This window comes from Hylobates moloch, unplaced genomic scaffold (assembly GCF_009828535.3).
Source record: "Hylobates moloch isolate HMO894 unplaced genomic scaffold, HMol_V3 SCAFFOLD_1, whole genome shotgun sequence".
Taxonomy (NCBI): domain Eukaryota; kingdom Metazoa; phylum Chordata; class Mammalia; order Primates; family Hylobatidae; genus Hylobates; species Hylobates moloch.
The window spans coordinates 75,704,487-75,722,163 of record NW_026652276.1 but is presented as its reverse complement, the minus strand read 5'-3'; the positions used below and the strand labels follow the sequence as shown (position 1 = coordinate 75,722,163).

At 37.5% G+C, this 17,677-nt stretch overlaps 1 protein-coding gene across 1 annotated transcript in view; it reads left to right on the top strand.

Moving 5' to 3' along the window:
* Positions 1-1,098: 1,098 nt before the first annotated feature.
* Positions 1,099-17,677, top strand: part of XIRP2 (xin actin binding repeat containing 2) — a 372,350-nt gene continuing 355,771 nt past the window's right edge. Inside the window, exon 1 of the mRNA XM_032755484.2 lies at positions 1,099-1,183. The gene's annotated coding sequence lies outside the window, so the exon portion shown is untranslated. The remainder of the gene's footprint in view (positions 1,184-17,677) is intronic.

Genomic DNA, 17,677 nt, shown 5'->3' with positions numbered 1-17,677 from the left:
TTTATATCACACCCTGTATCTTCTCCAAATACCATATCATAACTGCCCTATATTTTAAGCTTTCAAACAAGATTTCTGAAACCTACATTTTGAATACTGGCTAAGCACTGCAGTTATTTATATAATTTATGGTCATTTTTATGTATGAAAATTCATTGATTAAAGATATAAGGTTTAATTTATTATATTAAAATGCATTTTTGCTATTGAATTCCTTTACACAAAAAAATCAATGTTGTCTTTAGTAGTGTATCACTGAACCCCTTACATATAAAAACCCCAGATTGGAATAAACAGCTATTAGATAACCAAATAAGGATCAAGAGGTTAATTAGACTCTGCAATAATAGTCTGTGAAGAGAAAGACTTCACTCATTTGAAATAGTATATAGTTTACTATATGTGAAATAAAATTATCTCAGAAACTGTGGTCTCCTATAGTTTGTAGAAGATGATAACTGATATCTCTAAGCACTTTTTGGGTGCAAATAACTATACTTAAATACTGCTAATAAAAGCTAACATCCGCTGATCGCTTGCTTCGTACCAAGTACTATCCTAAGTTCTTTATGAACATGATTTCATTTATTTTGATCATCTCACAACAGTATAGTTAGAACATACTATTATCATCTCAATTTTCAAGTGAGGAAACTAATGTTTAGATACATTAAATAATACATCTAATGTCATATACTAGTGTTTGAATAGGAATTTGAAGCCAGTTACTTTGAATCTGGACTCCGTGTTCATCATCATTATCCAAAAATGTCAAGTGTCCCAAACCCTCACAAATGACTTTGAATTAAATATTAGGTTTATTTGTATGTGTATGGAACTTGAGGCACAGTGATAATTAAAGTGTATCTCAGCCCTATAGTGACCTCTTGGTCACTATGGGTCTTTGAGTTAAAACTTACCTTTAAGAATATGTAGGAAAAAAATGATAATAGCTAACTCAGCAGCATTCATTAATTCAACTGCAGCAGATTAACCTGTTCCAAAATACTGAGATAATCTGATTCTGATGGAACACAGAACAGACAAATTCTTCTAGAACCCAACCTGTTTCTATGTGGGTGTATCCAGGAAGTCAGGATGTATCCAGGAAGTCAGGATTATTTGGAGAAACCTGGCAGACAAAAGGGAACATCTGGTAGGGATTGGGACATCTAGAAAAAAGGTAAGATTTTCCTAAGAAAAACCATTTCTTTCATAATTTTTTCTACACATACATGCTTCTCTTTAGATAGTTTCTGACAGGACAATATTTTGCTTCTCTCTCCCTATTTCCTTTAAGTAATATACATTAAATTAGCATAGAATCACAGGAGCATCAACGAATTCAGGCTAGCACTTAGTGACAGATACTGCTGCTAGAATCTCTAGTTATTCATTTGTTTTTCTAACTAAGAGAAACAATTTTATCTGGGGCAGCAATGTGCCCAGGGAAAAAATAGTTAATCTCTCAGACTCAAAACACATTGAGTTTGGCTATATAGTATATTTCTGGACACTGAAAGATAGGGACTTCTGGGGAAGAAATTTAACAAAAACAGCATCACCCAAAGAAAGCATTTGGGCAATTCTGCTTTCTTCCTTCCTTCCATTGAGTCCGGTCAGAGAGGACTGGCCAGGGACAAAGCCATGACCCTCAGGGACCCAGGGGCATGAGCCTGCCGATAACAGCCCCATTCTGAATGAGCATTCAGGCATATAGACCAGGGCCGGTTGTTGCAAACCCCTCAGCAGCTGCCTCCTGGCATAACCGTCCACTAACATGCGATCTACCAGACAAATGGAAGCTCTTCTTACTCCACTTCTCAGGCACCCCAACAAGGGTTCTGAATTCTAAAAACAGCAAAAAACATTCAAACTGTTACATATGAAATGCTCTCCTGCATCTTTCTGTCTCAGAGATAACAGCTGTCCCTCCTCCACTCTCCCCCCACTCACCCCCAGACACCTCCCTAAACAATTTCTGTGCCAAGATGAAGAGGATGCTCTGGGCCGTGGGGCTTCTGGCCTTGAAGGGCTGCTGCAGTGAGCCAGGGCACAGGGTAGGTGAGACACAGCAGAGGTTCTGGCCCAGGTCCCTGGCCTCTCCTCCTGCAGGTGGTGTTTATTTTTTCAAAGGGAGCAACCATGTTCATTTTCCCGACAATGTGGCACCATATTTTGCTTTCCTCTCAAATTCCCTCTTCCTGGCAGCCTTCTCCCACTGTTTCCAGGTGATCACCAGCCAGGCAAGGCCCACCTTGGCTTGCTCTGTCTTCTCTGCTAGTGCATTTTCTCCTTAAAATCTCCTTTAGCAGGTCCAGATCCACTTGTTTGACCCTTCTGGTTGTCTATCCTACCTGCTTGGGGTTCTTAATGTTAATGAGTCCTTCCATGTCTTTGTGCTTTTGCTAGTAGTCATTTTCTTCATTTTCATTCTCATCTGAGTCTAGATTTCTTCTCCTTTTTGGGGTATGCCCCATCTCCACCTTCTTCTCCTTGTTCTTCTTCTTCCCTGGACTTCTGATTCTCAGCCTGGAGCTGTGTGTCAACCTCCTAAGGGCTGCTTTACTTCCTGGCCCAGCTTTTGTGGCCTCTCATTCTCCCTCCGTTAGGCATTGCAGCTCTGGCAACTGCAGCAGCACCACCTGGATCTAACCTAATGTATCATTTCCCCAAGAGACTACAATGGTGCCTCATCCTAAGCAGCTTTGTGACATCCACCAGGGATTGTAGATTGTCAATCTTCGTTATCCAAATCAATGTCCCAAAATAGGACCCAGAATGTTTGATGTCACCCCTCAGGCCAGGGGTCCTGAACATGTAAAGGTAAAGAAATGGAAGTTTTAGAAAAGTCAGACTGTTTCACACTTTCTACTATTGCCATTACACTTAGAGAATAAACTGGGACATATATATGTTTTTTTCTATTTTAGAAAACTGTATTAGTCCACTTTAACACTACTATAAAGAATACTTGAGACTGGGAAATTTATAAAGAAAGAGGTAATTGATGCACAATTACACATGGCTGGGAGGCCTAACTTACAATCATGGCAGAAGGTGAAGGGGAAACAAGGCACATCTTACATGGTGGCAGGAGAGAGCAAGAGCACAGGGGGAACTGCCACTCTAAAACCACCAGATCTCATGAGAACTCACTCACTGTCAGGAGAACAGCATGAAGGAAGCCACCCCAGTGATCCAATCACCTCCCACCAGGTCCCTCCCTGACACATGGGAATTACAATGTGAGATGAGATTTGGGTGGGGACACAGAGCCAAACCATATCAGAGACAGAGTCTCACCCTGTTCCCAGTCTGGAGTGCAGTGGCAGGATAATAGCTCACTGCAGCCTCAAACTCCTGGACTCAAGGGTTTTTTCTGTCTCTCCCTCTCATGTAACTGGGACTACAGGTACACAATACCATGTTCAGCTATTTTCTTTTAATTTTTTGTAGAGATGGGGTCTTGCTGTGCTGCCCAGGCTTGTCTGGAAATCCTGGCCTCAAGCAGTCCTCCTGCCTTGGCCTCCCAAAGCACTGGGATTATAGGCATGAGCCCCCATGCCCAAACTATTTTAACCTGAAACACCATAAATGACCACTGATTTATATATGTGTAAAGAAACTAAGGTCCTGAGAGAACAAGGGAACTGACCTTAGTATCAAGAACACGTTTGCCACTCTGGACAGCTGGCCCTCATCTGAGCATTTCTGGGAGTTTTCAAAGAGCATAAAATGAACCATTTTATTCCATTTTAATGGTCTTAGGCTAACTCTATTTCTGAAAATCAAATCTACCCTTAATAGATAATTTGTCTCCATTAAATATTTAAAATTAATTCAATTTTGTAAATTTAAAATGAATTTACAACCTTATAGGAAAATTTTAAATATGTTTTGATTAGTATTACCATAGTGTTCAAGTCTCTATTGAACCATTTCTAGTACTGCATAAATAAATTATTCTGATATTTTGCAAACCTTTTTCAAAGTTGCATGTATTCCCTCTAATTCCAGGTCAGGAAAGGCATTATGAGTCCCATTTTATCCTGAAGGAAACCAAAGCTCAAGGCCATATAGTGCTAAATAGAAAATCTTTAACAACAGTCTTGGCATGGTAAGCCCTACTTCTGTTGTTTTTGCTGCTACACTATAAGCAGCACATCCATATTTTCACATCATCCAACTGCACCCCTCTCAGTCTCAATGTCATGTATTTATTGAATAAGGATGTAATTTTAATTTTATTTTTTTTGTTATTGTTGTTCATTGCTCAAGGAAAAAAATCTTATAAATGGTTTTCTCATTACTGAGAAAATTTTAGCAATATCTGATTCTATCTACTGTCGTGTTTCAGATGAGCTGATATTTGTATTACATAACAAATTACCAACTTGCAATTTCCCTTTAATTTGTGTGTGTTGCAGGGAGGAGAGGCACCAGAGGCTGGATCCCTTTGCATTCAACATGCACAAAAATTATCTTCATTAGGAAGCCTATTTTAATTTATTTTATCATAACAGACATTTACCAGTGTACATTCTACACTCCCTGATCACTGTTTTCATGATTTTTAACATGTTTTTGTCAGTTGTTTTCTTGTGGTAAAATATACATAACATGGAATTTACAATTTTAAACATGTTTGAGTATACACTGTCCCCGGCTTACTGGTTTGATTGAATGATTTTTCACTTTATGATGGTGTAAAAGCAACATGCATTTAGTAGAAACTGTACTTCAGATTTTGAATTTGTACCCATACAACCATTCTGTATTACACTTTCAGTAGAGTATTCAATAAATTACGTGATGTATTCTACACTGTATTTTAAGATAGGTTTAGCTGATTTTGCCTTCTGTAGGCTAATGTAAGTATACCGAACACGTTTAAGGTGGGCTAGGCTAAACTGTAATGACCCGTGGGCGAGGTGTATTAAAAGCATTTTTAATTTATATTTTCAATTTACAATGGGTTTATTAGTACAGAGTCTCATCATAAATTGAAGAACATCTGTGTACCACTCAGGGACCTTAAGTACTTTCACACTGGTGTACAATCATCACCACAATCCATCTCCAGAACTCTCTCAGCATCCCAAACTGAAACTATGTACTTATTAATAAAAAAAAATTCCCCATTTCTCTCTCCTCTCAGTCCCCAGTAACTACTATTTGACATTCTGTCTTTATGAATTTGACTATTCTATGTACCATGTAGTAGTGGAATCACATAATATTTTATTATTTGTAACTGACTTCAGTTAATATAATATCTTTAAGTTTCATCCACATTGCATTGTATGCCAAAATTTCCTCTTTTTAAGGGGCATTTGGGTTGTTTCCAATTTTTGCTATTGTGAATAATGCTGCTATGGACATTGCTGTGCTAATATTTGTTTGAGTTTCTACTTTCAAAGCTTTTAGCTACATATCTATAAACAGAATTGCTGGGTCAGATGGTAGTTGTATGTTTCATTTTTTAAGAAACCACCATAGTGTCTTCAGAAAGGCTGCATCATTTACATTGCCTACAGCAATGCACAAGGGTTCAAATTTCTACACACCCTTGTCAACATTTGTGATTTTCTGTTTGTATGTGTTGTTTTATGAAGGCTTTATGAGTACTTAGCATAGCACCTTCTCCATAGCAAGCAATCCTCAAGCAGGTATTGAATTAATGAATGGCGTTGTGTCTTCTCCAGTTCATTAATATTTCTGCTGATGTAGCTAAGTTTTATTTACTTTTTAGTTTTATTTTATTTTATTTGAGACAGAGTCTTGCTCTGTCACCCAGACTGGAGTACAGTGGTGCAATCTCGGCTCACTGCAACCTCCACCTCCCAGGTTCAAGCGATTCTCCTGCCTCAGCCTCCAGAGTAGCTGGGATTACAGGCACTGACACCATGCCAGCTAATTTTTTGTTTTTTAGTAGAGACGGGGTTTCACCGTGTTAGCCAGGATGGTCTCGATCTTCTGACCTTGTGATCCTCCCACCTCAGCTTCCCAAACTGCTGGGATTACAGGCGTGAGCCACTGTGCCCGGCCCCTAAGTTTTATTTTTTAACGGTCGGTTCATAGGCTTCGGGCATCAGAATCACCTCTTGGTGCTTTCTAAGAAGGCCAGTTCCCAGTTGAAATTCCAGACCGATTGAAACTAGCTGAAACTCCCCAAGTGGGCCCTTAAGAATCTGCAGTGCTAAGGACATCTCAGGTGATGTTGGTTCACAGAAAAGGTGAGAACCAGAGCATCTGAACAGACTGTAAATCCCTGAAGTCTGGATTTATGTTTTATAATTCTTTGATAGCTCTCAATAGTAAACTCTAAAACTTTGTTTTTATTTTTATTATTCACATTGAGATTCATGTTTGAAATTTCACAAGAGCAAATTTTGCATGCTTCTTTTATTACAGATGTATTCTGTATGTGAGTATAGCAGAAGCTGATAATGACAGAACATCAGCTTGGTCCTGAATAACAGGTATTGTCTGGTACTCAGCCTGCTTGGGATAATCCATGAAATATTTAACAAATTTCTTCTTTCGTTAAATACTAATTACCCATATCCTCCAGACAGTTTTCTGGGACTCTGAGATGGATCCTTTTACTAAGGATAAGTTTATTTTTCTATAGAATTTTGAAACAAAAGCTGCTTCAATCAGCCTTTAGCAAGTAAACTTGTAAGCTGAGTACCCAGCACAAACAGGGGTTATGGTTGAGGGTACACTTCTCTCTTCCATGACTTACTAAATAATGTAGCTCCCAGAGCTAGCTATGAGAGATTTGGTGTCTTGTAACTGCTATCTGGTGACGTATGTCCATCATGCTTGATGTTCATTAGTTAGATGAGATCAGTAAGTTAAAGAACTGTTAAATTTTTGTTTTCCTTTAATGGATACGTGACTGTGGTAGCTGAGTCACAGGACAGAAATTTGACAGAAAAGGACATGGCGGTAAGATAAGCTTATTGCAAATATACAACTTCATAAATTCTTTTAATAACTTGTCTTAGCAAGGTGCCTTAGCTGGTTCACTTTAATAAATGTGAATGAAGAGATACAAGAAAGAAAAATAAACAAATGCATTATTCCTATCTCTTTTTTACATATATGAATTATGCATGCATCTTATTAGTGGGAAACTAAGTAATGTACTATGTTAGCTACATTTTTGGCAGAAAAATTAATTGTTCTGATAAACCTAGCCTAGCCAGAAAAGTTAATGTAATTGACAGTATATAATAATAAAGCTTTAGTTAAGCTTTTCTTTAATATTGAAAATGTCATTTCTTTGAATCTCTTAACTCATTTCTTTCACATTCTTATCAGATAGATATTGAGCAACTATCTGCCAAAACTAATTAAAATTTCCCTCCCAGAAAAGATCAATTACTTGCTTTATTTGGAAAAACACTTTCAGTTGTTGTCTTTTGATTTTTTTTCTCTGAAAAAAAAAATTGTTGTCTGATAATCTTTCTTAATCACAACAAAAATTCTGAAAGCTTGGTAACAGAAAATATAACCAAAGCATGGAAATAAGTTAAATTACACTAATATTAGCATTATAAACATAATCCTTGGGATTCTTACCCTTGTCAGAAGGTGCTAGTTTGACATATTTACCTAACCTTAACTTGCTTTCTACAGTTGCAAGACTGAGGATTTCCTTGGCAGAGAATCTGGCTTAGTGACAACATAAATTTGGCAGGTTCCTGGAAACCTTTTGTTTTGTAGTTTGAACCTTCAGCTTGCCGATGCTAATATGCCTCACAATCTTCGTCTGTTCTGTCATCTTATTGGGATCATTAACTACTATTTTGAAGGATGCTAGAATTATATTGCAAATTATTTTCCCCCTTCAGACATATGTTGTAGTTTCCAAAGATGAGAAATCCACTAGAAAAATTTCTATCCAACAATACCTTTTCATTCCATTCTGATGTTTTTTATTCTCAAATTGGCACAGCCTTCATTCTGATTAACAAAAATATTTTAGAATTCTAGTTGGTATTGTACCTGAAAAAAATATTTAAAGTCATGTTTAAAGGGCCTCAGAAAATGCTGTGATCTCCAAAGCACACTGGGCCGGAGGATGGTGGGTGTTGGGAAAGAGAGCAGGTAGAAATCACAGAAACAATGGGAATGAAAAGAGACATGTGTTGATCTTTCATGAAAAAAGTCAATTGCTTTATGACTGAAATTATTCTATGAAACAGCTCTGGCATGCAATCCAGACCGTTTGCAGCCTGCTGTGTTTTCAGAATTTCAAAGCCAACTTTAAAAATTATTGCATAGAGTAAAACAAGGTTAAACACCCTCCTGCAGAACTTCACCTGCCTGCATCTGAGAAGAGGCTTCCTGTGAATTTCAGTAAAAGGCCTTCCATCCAGGTCCCCACAGCAAATATGTTGAGGCTTCTCAGGTTCCCAGAGCTGAAGTTTGTATTCTTTTCTGAAATAACCTTTGATGGGTTACTTGACATAGAATGCTACAATTTTGGAGCAATGAAAAATGACATCACTTGCAGTCAGGCTCAGAGAACATTTCATAGAAGATATATATATTTAACTTCTATGATATGTTATATAAGTTTTATATATGTGTGTATATATATGTATACACACACACACACACACACACACACCACCACCACCAGAGGGAAAAGAGAGAGATCGCATGCTGATTCTAGAGAGGGTTTGCGTGTACTGTAATTTAAAACAGAGATGACTGCAGTAAACTGACTCTTGGGTTTAAATTACCTTCAGTGGTCATTCTCTGGTGGTGAAAAGTGAGAATATTGGAATTTGATGCTATAAATATTACAGTAATTGGTGGGAAATTTAAAAATATTCCAGAAAAATCCATAATTGTTTTAAAAGGCTATTTTTTTCCTTCTGTGGAAGGAAGAAAACAGTTTAAACCAATGCTGATAAAGATGGCATTTATTTTCTCTTTAAAAATGTAGAAAAGCCAACTGCCTCGATCCCAATACAACAAAAAAATTGTTTGCATTTAAAAAAAATACTTTCAGTTCTTGAACATATGCATATATTTTGAAGTCATGAAATACATTCCTTTCTGTGTATCTCTTTACCCAGTTTTATATCATATACTGATTTCATTGGTTCTGCGTTGTCTTTACATTTACCATTTCACACGGCTACATCATTTCTTTGTGTGGCCAGACCATCCTTTAGTAAAACATCTCCCTCACTTTGGAGCATTTCCTTTTTTACTATCTGTAATGACTATTAAAACCCTGCAAGGCACATTTGCGTATATTAAAGAATATTCTTCTATTACATTATTATGCACATTTTCTTTTTTAGAAATAGAGATCAAAAGTGTCAGTGCCATTGTCAATCTTGCCATGCTGAAAACTCTTCATTCACTATGATTCTGTACTAATCATAGATTTCTCAGATTTGAAAATGTGTTTCAAATTGATACATAACTATGCTTTAAACTTGAAATGCTGTTAGTAGAGAAGTGTACCAAAGCATGTCCTCAAATGCAAGAAACAAGAGTTATGACTTACAAGAAATCTTTGTAAAGCAACCATATGAGACTATTTACAAAGCTTGTTTAAAATTAACTTTAGGGACTTTCAGTGGAACAGGGAAGCATTTGGTAATTTTTCTTCTCCTCAAGACTTAGTCAAAGATAATTTTTCTCTCAGCGGATTGCTATGCTTGACAGGCAAAATCACTGTGGTCGTTATTTTTGTTTAATGCAATGGGCCACAAACCTAACATTATCATTATAATTAGACATAAACTCAATGTTACAATAATAGGGGCAGGAGGTAATTCTTACAATGACAGAGATCACAAAATATTAGAACACTTTTGTAAACATGCAGTCTTTAATATATAGACAACTTAGCTTTGACCAAGGGTTTCTTTCCTTCCCCGACTTACAAATTCTCTCTCTGAAGACCTGATACTCTTTTATAAAAGATAGCAGATCACCTGGCAGCAACGTGAAATAAACTCTTTGGAATCCTAACATGAATGTCAGCTCGTGTATTTACTAAATCTTGGCAGATTTCCTTTCTTAAGTCCATGTAAGCTATTATTCTCTCTATTAGTGTTTCTCAAAGCATAGATTTCAGGCCACCTTCCTTAAAATCACCTCAGGTACTTGTTAAAAATACACTAATTGAGTTGCTTTTAATATCTACTGAGTTGGAGTGAATCCCAGGGGAACTATTGCTCCATATATTAATTCTAGTATAAGACGAAAAAATGTGTTTATACATACGATGAGTTATAGTGAAAACCTACTTTTTTCAGCATTGTACCTTTCATTCTAATAATGTTAATTGAGCCCCAATTTTGTGCCAGGCAGTGTGTTAGAAGCGAAGGATAAACTATTGAACAAAAACTGGGATGCACCTTGCCAACATAGAATTTTCAAGTTAGGGAACAGACATTAATAAAATAGCTACAAAAACAAATGTGTAATTGTAGTTTTGACAATGTGAACAATGAAGAACATATTTTGAGGGTGCTAAAATAGTGAGCTATATCATCTTTGGTAAGTCAGGAATGCTTCCCTGAGGGAGTCATGCCTTATGCTGAGTACAGAAGGATAAATAACGGATACCAGCAGAACAGGAGAGAGAAGAGTACTTACGCAGAAGGACAGCATTTGCAAAGGTCCTGTGGCAGGAGAGAAAATAAGAAATGCAAGAGAGTCAAAGGACACAGTGATTAAAGCCTGGAGAGAGGATGAAGGAGGGGAATCATGGTTGAAAATATCTGAAACTACCCAAGCCAACTCCTAACAAGGAAAAATGCAGAGTTCACTACTTTAGTTAGAAGCAAAACATTTTACGTGCCGTATGTGACACTGCAAAACATTTTTATTAAAATGTCCACATTGGTTGTATTATGCCCTGATGCTTCATTTCAGGTCATTGATTAATCCTGCGGCTTCCACAGTAATTTTTTGTTTCATCCTACCTCAGTCTACGTTGGTACATCTCAGTCTCAATAATTCCACATACTGGTGCTTAACTTAGCAAAGACAACCACCTGAACTCAAGTTGTCCTTGAGGATTGCTCCCCCAGGTGGATAAATGAGGTGGTAGGTGGGTCCCACCATATCCAGCAACAGGTCTCTGGATCCATGAACAGAAGTAAATTATATGTAAATCAAAGTTTGCTTTCCTCAATTGGAAAGAAGGGGATGCCGTGTCCCGTTGGCAACATTTGCAGCAGGATCACTGCCTGCCACCTATGTAGTCCCGTTGGGTATTCATTTCAGCTGAATCTTTTTAAAATTAAATGACTTTTGGAATTATATTTTAACATACACAGCCGTCACCCTCTGTTCATTCATACCCAAATTCTGACTTCGCATGCAATTCTCTGAATGCTGGGAAAGCCTTCTCGTTTTATATACAAATGTTGCAGCTTATTATGTGGTCTTTAAGAGATGCCAGTTAATTTTTAATAGAATACAAATACGAAAAAATTACTTGTTAAATATAATAGTGATTAACAAATACTTTTTAAAAACTTGCCAAAGTCATGACTACTACATGGAAATACTAAGAAGAAAACAGAGGCTTGCCTTTTATAATTAGTGGATTTTGCTTTATTTCTACATTTATCAAAATGTCTTTAATGGAAAACTGCACCTGTGGATGTTATGAGCAATTTATGCTAAAAGGTTCCCTGGACAAATAAGTTAAGGACAACTTTGAACTACAGTTATATGCCACATAGTAACATTTCAGTTAATGACAGACTGCATATACGGTGGTGGTCCCCAAGACTATGACGGAAGAAAAAAATCCATATTGCCCAGTATTTACTATACCATGTTTTTATAATTGTTATTTTACAGCATACCTTTTTTAAAAACATAAAAGATATATGTAAAAGATTGACTGCAAACAGCCTCAGGCATGGTCTTCAGTGGGTGTTCCAGAAGAAGGCATTATTATCACCAGAGATGACAGCTCTGTTTCATGTCCGTGCCCCTGAAAACCTTCCAGTGGGACAAGATAGTGATATTGGAGGTGAAAGACAGTGATACTGATGATCCTGACCCTGTATAGGCCTAGGCCAATAATGTATATGTCTTAGTTTATAATAAAAATTTTTAAAAAGTACGAAACAATAGAAAAAGTTTATAAAATAAAGATATAAAGAAAAAATTTTCTACAGTGGTACAATGGGTTCAGAATTTTAAGCTAAGTGTTATTAAGAGTCAAAAAGTTTTAAAAATTAAAAAGTTTATAAAGTAAAAAAGCTATAGTAAGTTAAGGTTAATTTGTTATTGAAGAAAGAAAAATCTCTTTTATAAATTTAGTGTCACCTACGTATATATAATGTTTATAAAGTCTACAGCAGGAGTGTACAGTAATTTCCTAGGCCTTCACGTTTACTCACTGACTCACCCAGAGCAACTTCTAGTCCTGCAGGCTCCGTTAATGATAAGTTCCCCATACAGGTATAATACATTTTGTCTTTTATACTATATTTTTACTGTACCTTTTCTATGTTTAGAACATGAATACTTACTATTGTGTTATACTGCCTACAGCATTCAGTACAATAACATGCTGTACAGCTTTTAGCCTAGGAGCAAAGGCTATACCGTATTGGCTAGATGTGTAGTAAGCTATACCCTTAAGCTATACCTTCTAGGTTTGTGTAAGTACACTCTGTGATCTTCTCACAATGATGAAATTGACAAACAATACATTGCTCAGAACATTAAGCAACACACCGCTGTCCTTGTACTTCTTTCTTTCTGAAAGACTTTTCAAAGCATTTAATAAGGGTGTGCATGTTGTAATTCTCCCAGAATGGGATTTCTATTAGGCTTCTTAAACTTATTTTTCCATGTAATTCTTTCTGCACCGTTTCTGAAAAACATTCTACAAGACTAGCACTCAATGGCCCTAGGGAAGTGTGCCTTCTGCCCTGTTGCTGCCATTCCCTGATCAGGGAATATGGGAAGAAGAGTTTTTCCAATCTCATGTCCCATGGCAAAACTGTTGGTCATAGAGGGAATGGTGGCATGCATCACCATTGACAATACTGAAAACATATCACTATGACCTACTGTTAGAATTAGAGAGAAGATATCTCATTATGCAATAGTATTGTAGCAGTCGGGGTCCAATCAGGAAAAAGAAGCCACACGTAAGTTAAACAAGATAAGTTAATATAAAGAATTAACAACTATGATAGAAGAATAGGTATTAGCTACAAAGAAAGTCAATTCACTAGCCTCAGGCTGAGGGAGAGCAACCAAGGAAAGACAAACTGGCAAAGGATCCAGACTTTCATGGAGAAGGTGTGGTTCAGCCCACTGGAGAGCAGGAAGCTTTTTGGTTTAGCCAGGCTAGAGCTGACCCAGAGTTTCCAGACTAGCAATAGACCACCTTTCAGAGGCAGGCCAAGCAGAAAATCAGCAGCTGGTGGCAAGGCCATGCAGTGGGGGTTGGAGCATCTCTCTAGGCAATAGACTTTCAAAGCACATGGGCTGTGCAGGGGCTTGCAGAGAGAGAAGCAGATCTGAGTTTATCTCTTAGGACACATGCAGGTGGCATGCAGGATACTCAGGGGCTTATAGAATCAAAAGCTGCTCCCTATGTGACCCTCCAGACCACAGGCAGCTGTATGGTTTGTGTCCATGAGAAGGCAGCTGTAGAGAAGTTATTTCCTGGCCCAGGCTATAAGATCATTCTATGACTATAGTTGGGCAGGCTCCACATTGTTCTCATGCTCATGACTGCTGATACCCAGCCCAGGTAGGAAATTTCAGGAAGACTCTTCCTCTTGCAGTGCCCCTCCAGTGTTTGCTGAGAAAGCTAAACATTGTGCTCACATTAAATGAGAAGTGCTTAAAGGGATTCAGTTATTATCAAGGAACATATGTTGAAGAGTGCATTGGAGCTGAGAGGTAGTAGATTGAAAACTCACACAGGTATGTTGCTTATTCATAATAGTGGATCTTGCAGCACAATGCATTGCCATCCTATGCCACTGCACAGTGTGAATGCTGGTACTACTGTCTGTTTCCCACCTTCTCCTACAATTGGAGTAAAACTTGGAGTAGTGACTACCTAATCACTTTTTTATCCGTTTAGTTTTTAACATATTTTGAAATAATTATAGATTCATTGGACATTGCAAAGATAGTAGAGAGAGATCTTTTGCATGATTTATCTAGTTTCCTTCAATAATTCCATCTTACATAACTATAGTAATTATAAAAATCAGGAAATTGAAATTGACACTATATACACTAATAGTACTCTGCCACTTATCACCTATGCAGATTCCTGTAACCACCACAGCAATCAAGACACAGAACTTTCCTACTACCACACAGATGTCCCTGTGTTACCCCTTTATAGTGGAGTCCACCCCAATATGTCCCATCCATTCACAATCTCTGAGAACCACTAATCTGTTTTGCACATTTGTAATTTTGTCATTTCAAGAATGTTATCAAAATGGTATTTTATAGTATGTGACCTTTTGAGATTGGCTTTTTTCACCTAGAATAGCACCCTTACGTGGATAGCTTAATAATGTTTTTAATCCACCCCACAATCTCTGTCTTTTCATTTTTATGCTTTGGCCATTTACATTTTATGTAATATTTGAAATTATGGGGCTTAAGTCTGAAATTTAAGTTTGTCTTCTCTGTTCCCTCTGTTGTATGTTTCTGTCTTTCATTTTTCATGTCTCTCTATGAGTTACTTAAATATTTCTTAGAACACATTTTGATTTGGCTGTAGTGTTTTTTAACACGCCTCAAGTATGATGGATTTTTAGTAGTTCCCCTAAATACATGTTATACACATAAAGCTTATCACAGTCTATTGGTATTAGCATTCTGCAGTTTGAATGAAGTATATAGCTGGTACCATTCGTTCTGAAAATATTCCAATCAACAGAAAAAGAGGGAATCCTTCCTAACTCATTTTATGAGGCCAGCATCATCCTGATACCAAAGCCTGGCAAAGACACAACCAAAAAAGAGAATTTTAGACCAATATCCTTGATGAACATTGATGCAAAAATCCTCAATAAAATACTGGCAAACTGAATCCAGCAGCACATCAAAAAGCTTATCCACCATGATCAAGTGGGCTTCATCCCTGGGATGCAAGGCTGGTTCAACACACACAAATCAATAAATGTAATCCAGCATATAAACAGAACCAAAGACAAAAACCACATGATTATCTCAATAGATGCAGAAAAGGCCTTTGACAAAATTCACCAACCCTTCATGCTAAAAAACTCTCAATAAACTAGGTATTGATGGGACATATCTCAGAATAATAAGAGCTATCGATGACAAACCCACAGCCAATATCATACTGAATGGACAAAAACTGGAAGCATTCCCTTTGAAAACTGGCACAAGACAAGGATGCCCTCTCTCACCACTCCTATTCAACATAGTGTCGGAATTTCTGGCCAGGGCAATTAGGCAGAAGAAGGAAATAAAGGGTATTCAATTAGGAAAAGAGGAAGTCAAATTGTCCCTGTTTGCAGATGACATGATTGTATATCTAGAAAACCCCATTGTCTCAGCCCAAAATCTCCTTAAGCTGATAAGCAACTTCAGCAAAGTCTCAGGATACAAAATCAATGTGCAAAAATCACAAGCATTCTTATACACCAATAACAGACAAACAGAGAGCCAAATCATGAGTGAACTCCCATTCACAATTGCTTCAAAGAGAAGAAAATACCTAGGAATCCAACTTACAAGGGATGTGAAGGACCTCTTCAAGGAGAACTACAAACCACTGCTCAATGAAATAAAAGAGGATACAAATGGAAGAACATTGCATGCTCATGGGTAGGGAGAATCAATATCATGAAAATGGCCATACTGCCCAAGGTAATTTATAGATTCAATGCCATCCCCATCAAACTACCAATGACTTTCTTCACAGAATTGGAAAAAACTAAAGTTCATATGGAATCAAAAAAGAGCCCACATCGCCAAGTCAATCCTAAGCCAAAGGAACAAAGCTGGAGGCATCACGCTACCTGACTTCAAACTATACTACAAGACTGCAGTAACCAAAACAGCATGGTACTGGTACCAAAACAGAGATATAGATCAATGGAACAGAACAGAGCCCTCAGAAATAATGCCGCATATCTACAACCATCTGATCTTTGACAAACCTGACAAAAACAAGAAATGGGGAAAGGATTCCCTATTTAATAAATGGTGCTGGGAAAACTGGCTAGCCATATGTAGAAAGCTGAAACTGGATCCCTTCCTTACATCTTATACAAAAATTAATTCAAGATGGATTAAAAACTTACATGTTAGACCTAAAACCATGAAAACCCTAGAATAAAACCTAGGCAATACCATTCAGGACATAGGCGTGGGCAAGGACTTCATGTCTAAAACACCAAAAGCAATGGCAACAAAAGCCAAAATTGACAAATGGGATCTAATTAAGCTAAATTGCTTCTGCACAGCAAAAGAAACTACCGTCAGAGTGAACAGGCAACATACAGAATGGGAGAAAATTTTTGCAACCTACTCATCTGACAAAGGGCTAATATCCAGAATCTACAATGACCTCAAACAAATTTACAAGAAAAAAATAAACAAGCCCATCAAAAAGTGGGCGAAGGACATGAACAGACACTTCTCAAAAGAAGACATTTATGCAGCCAAAAAACACATGAAAAAATGCTCATCATCACTGGCCATCAGAGAAATGCACATCAAAACCACAATGAGATACCATCTCACACCAGTTAGAATGGCCATCATTAAAAAGTCAGGAAACAACAGGTGCTGGAGAGGATGTGGCGAAATAGGAACACTTTTACACTGTTGGTGGGACTGTAAACTAGTTCAACCATTGTGGAAGTCAGTGTGGCGATTCCTCAGGGATCTAGAACTAGAAATACCATTTGACCCAGCCATCCCATTACTGGGTATATACCCAAAGGACTATAAATCATGCTGCTATAAAGACACATGCACACGTATGTTTATTGAGGCACTATTCACAATAGCAAAGACTTGGAACCAACCCAAATGTCCAACAACGATAGACTGGATTAGGAAAATGTGGCACATATACACCATGGAATACTATGCAGCCATAAAAAATGATGAGTTCATGTCCTTTGTAGGGACATGGATGAAACCGGAAAATATCATTCTCAGTAAACTATCGCACAGACAAAAAGCCAAACACCGCATGTTCCCACTCATAGGTGGGAATTGAACGATGAGAACACATGGACACAGGAAGGGGAATATCACACTCCAGGGACTGTTGTGGGGTGGGGGGAGCGGGGAGGGACAGCATTAGGAGATATACCTAATGCTAAATGACGAGTTAATGGGTGCAGCACACAAATATGGCACATGGATACATATGTAACAAACCTGCACATTGTGCATGTGTACCCTAAAACTTATAGTAACAATAAAAAAATAAATAAATAAAATAAAATAAACTTTACCTCCTTTATCCCTTTGCCCTTCCTAGTTTATAACATAATTGTGTTGGTTAACTTCTCCACACGTATTGAGAATATCAGACAACATTATACTCCTAGCTTCCACCTTCCATCATAATTTAGAAACTACAAGAGGAGAAAGAATGTATGCTATTATTTATTCATGTTTTCCTCTTTCTGTTCTT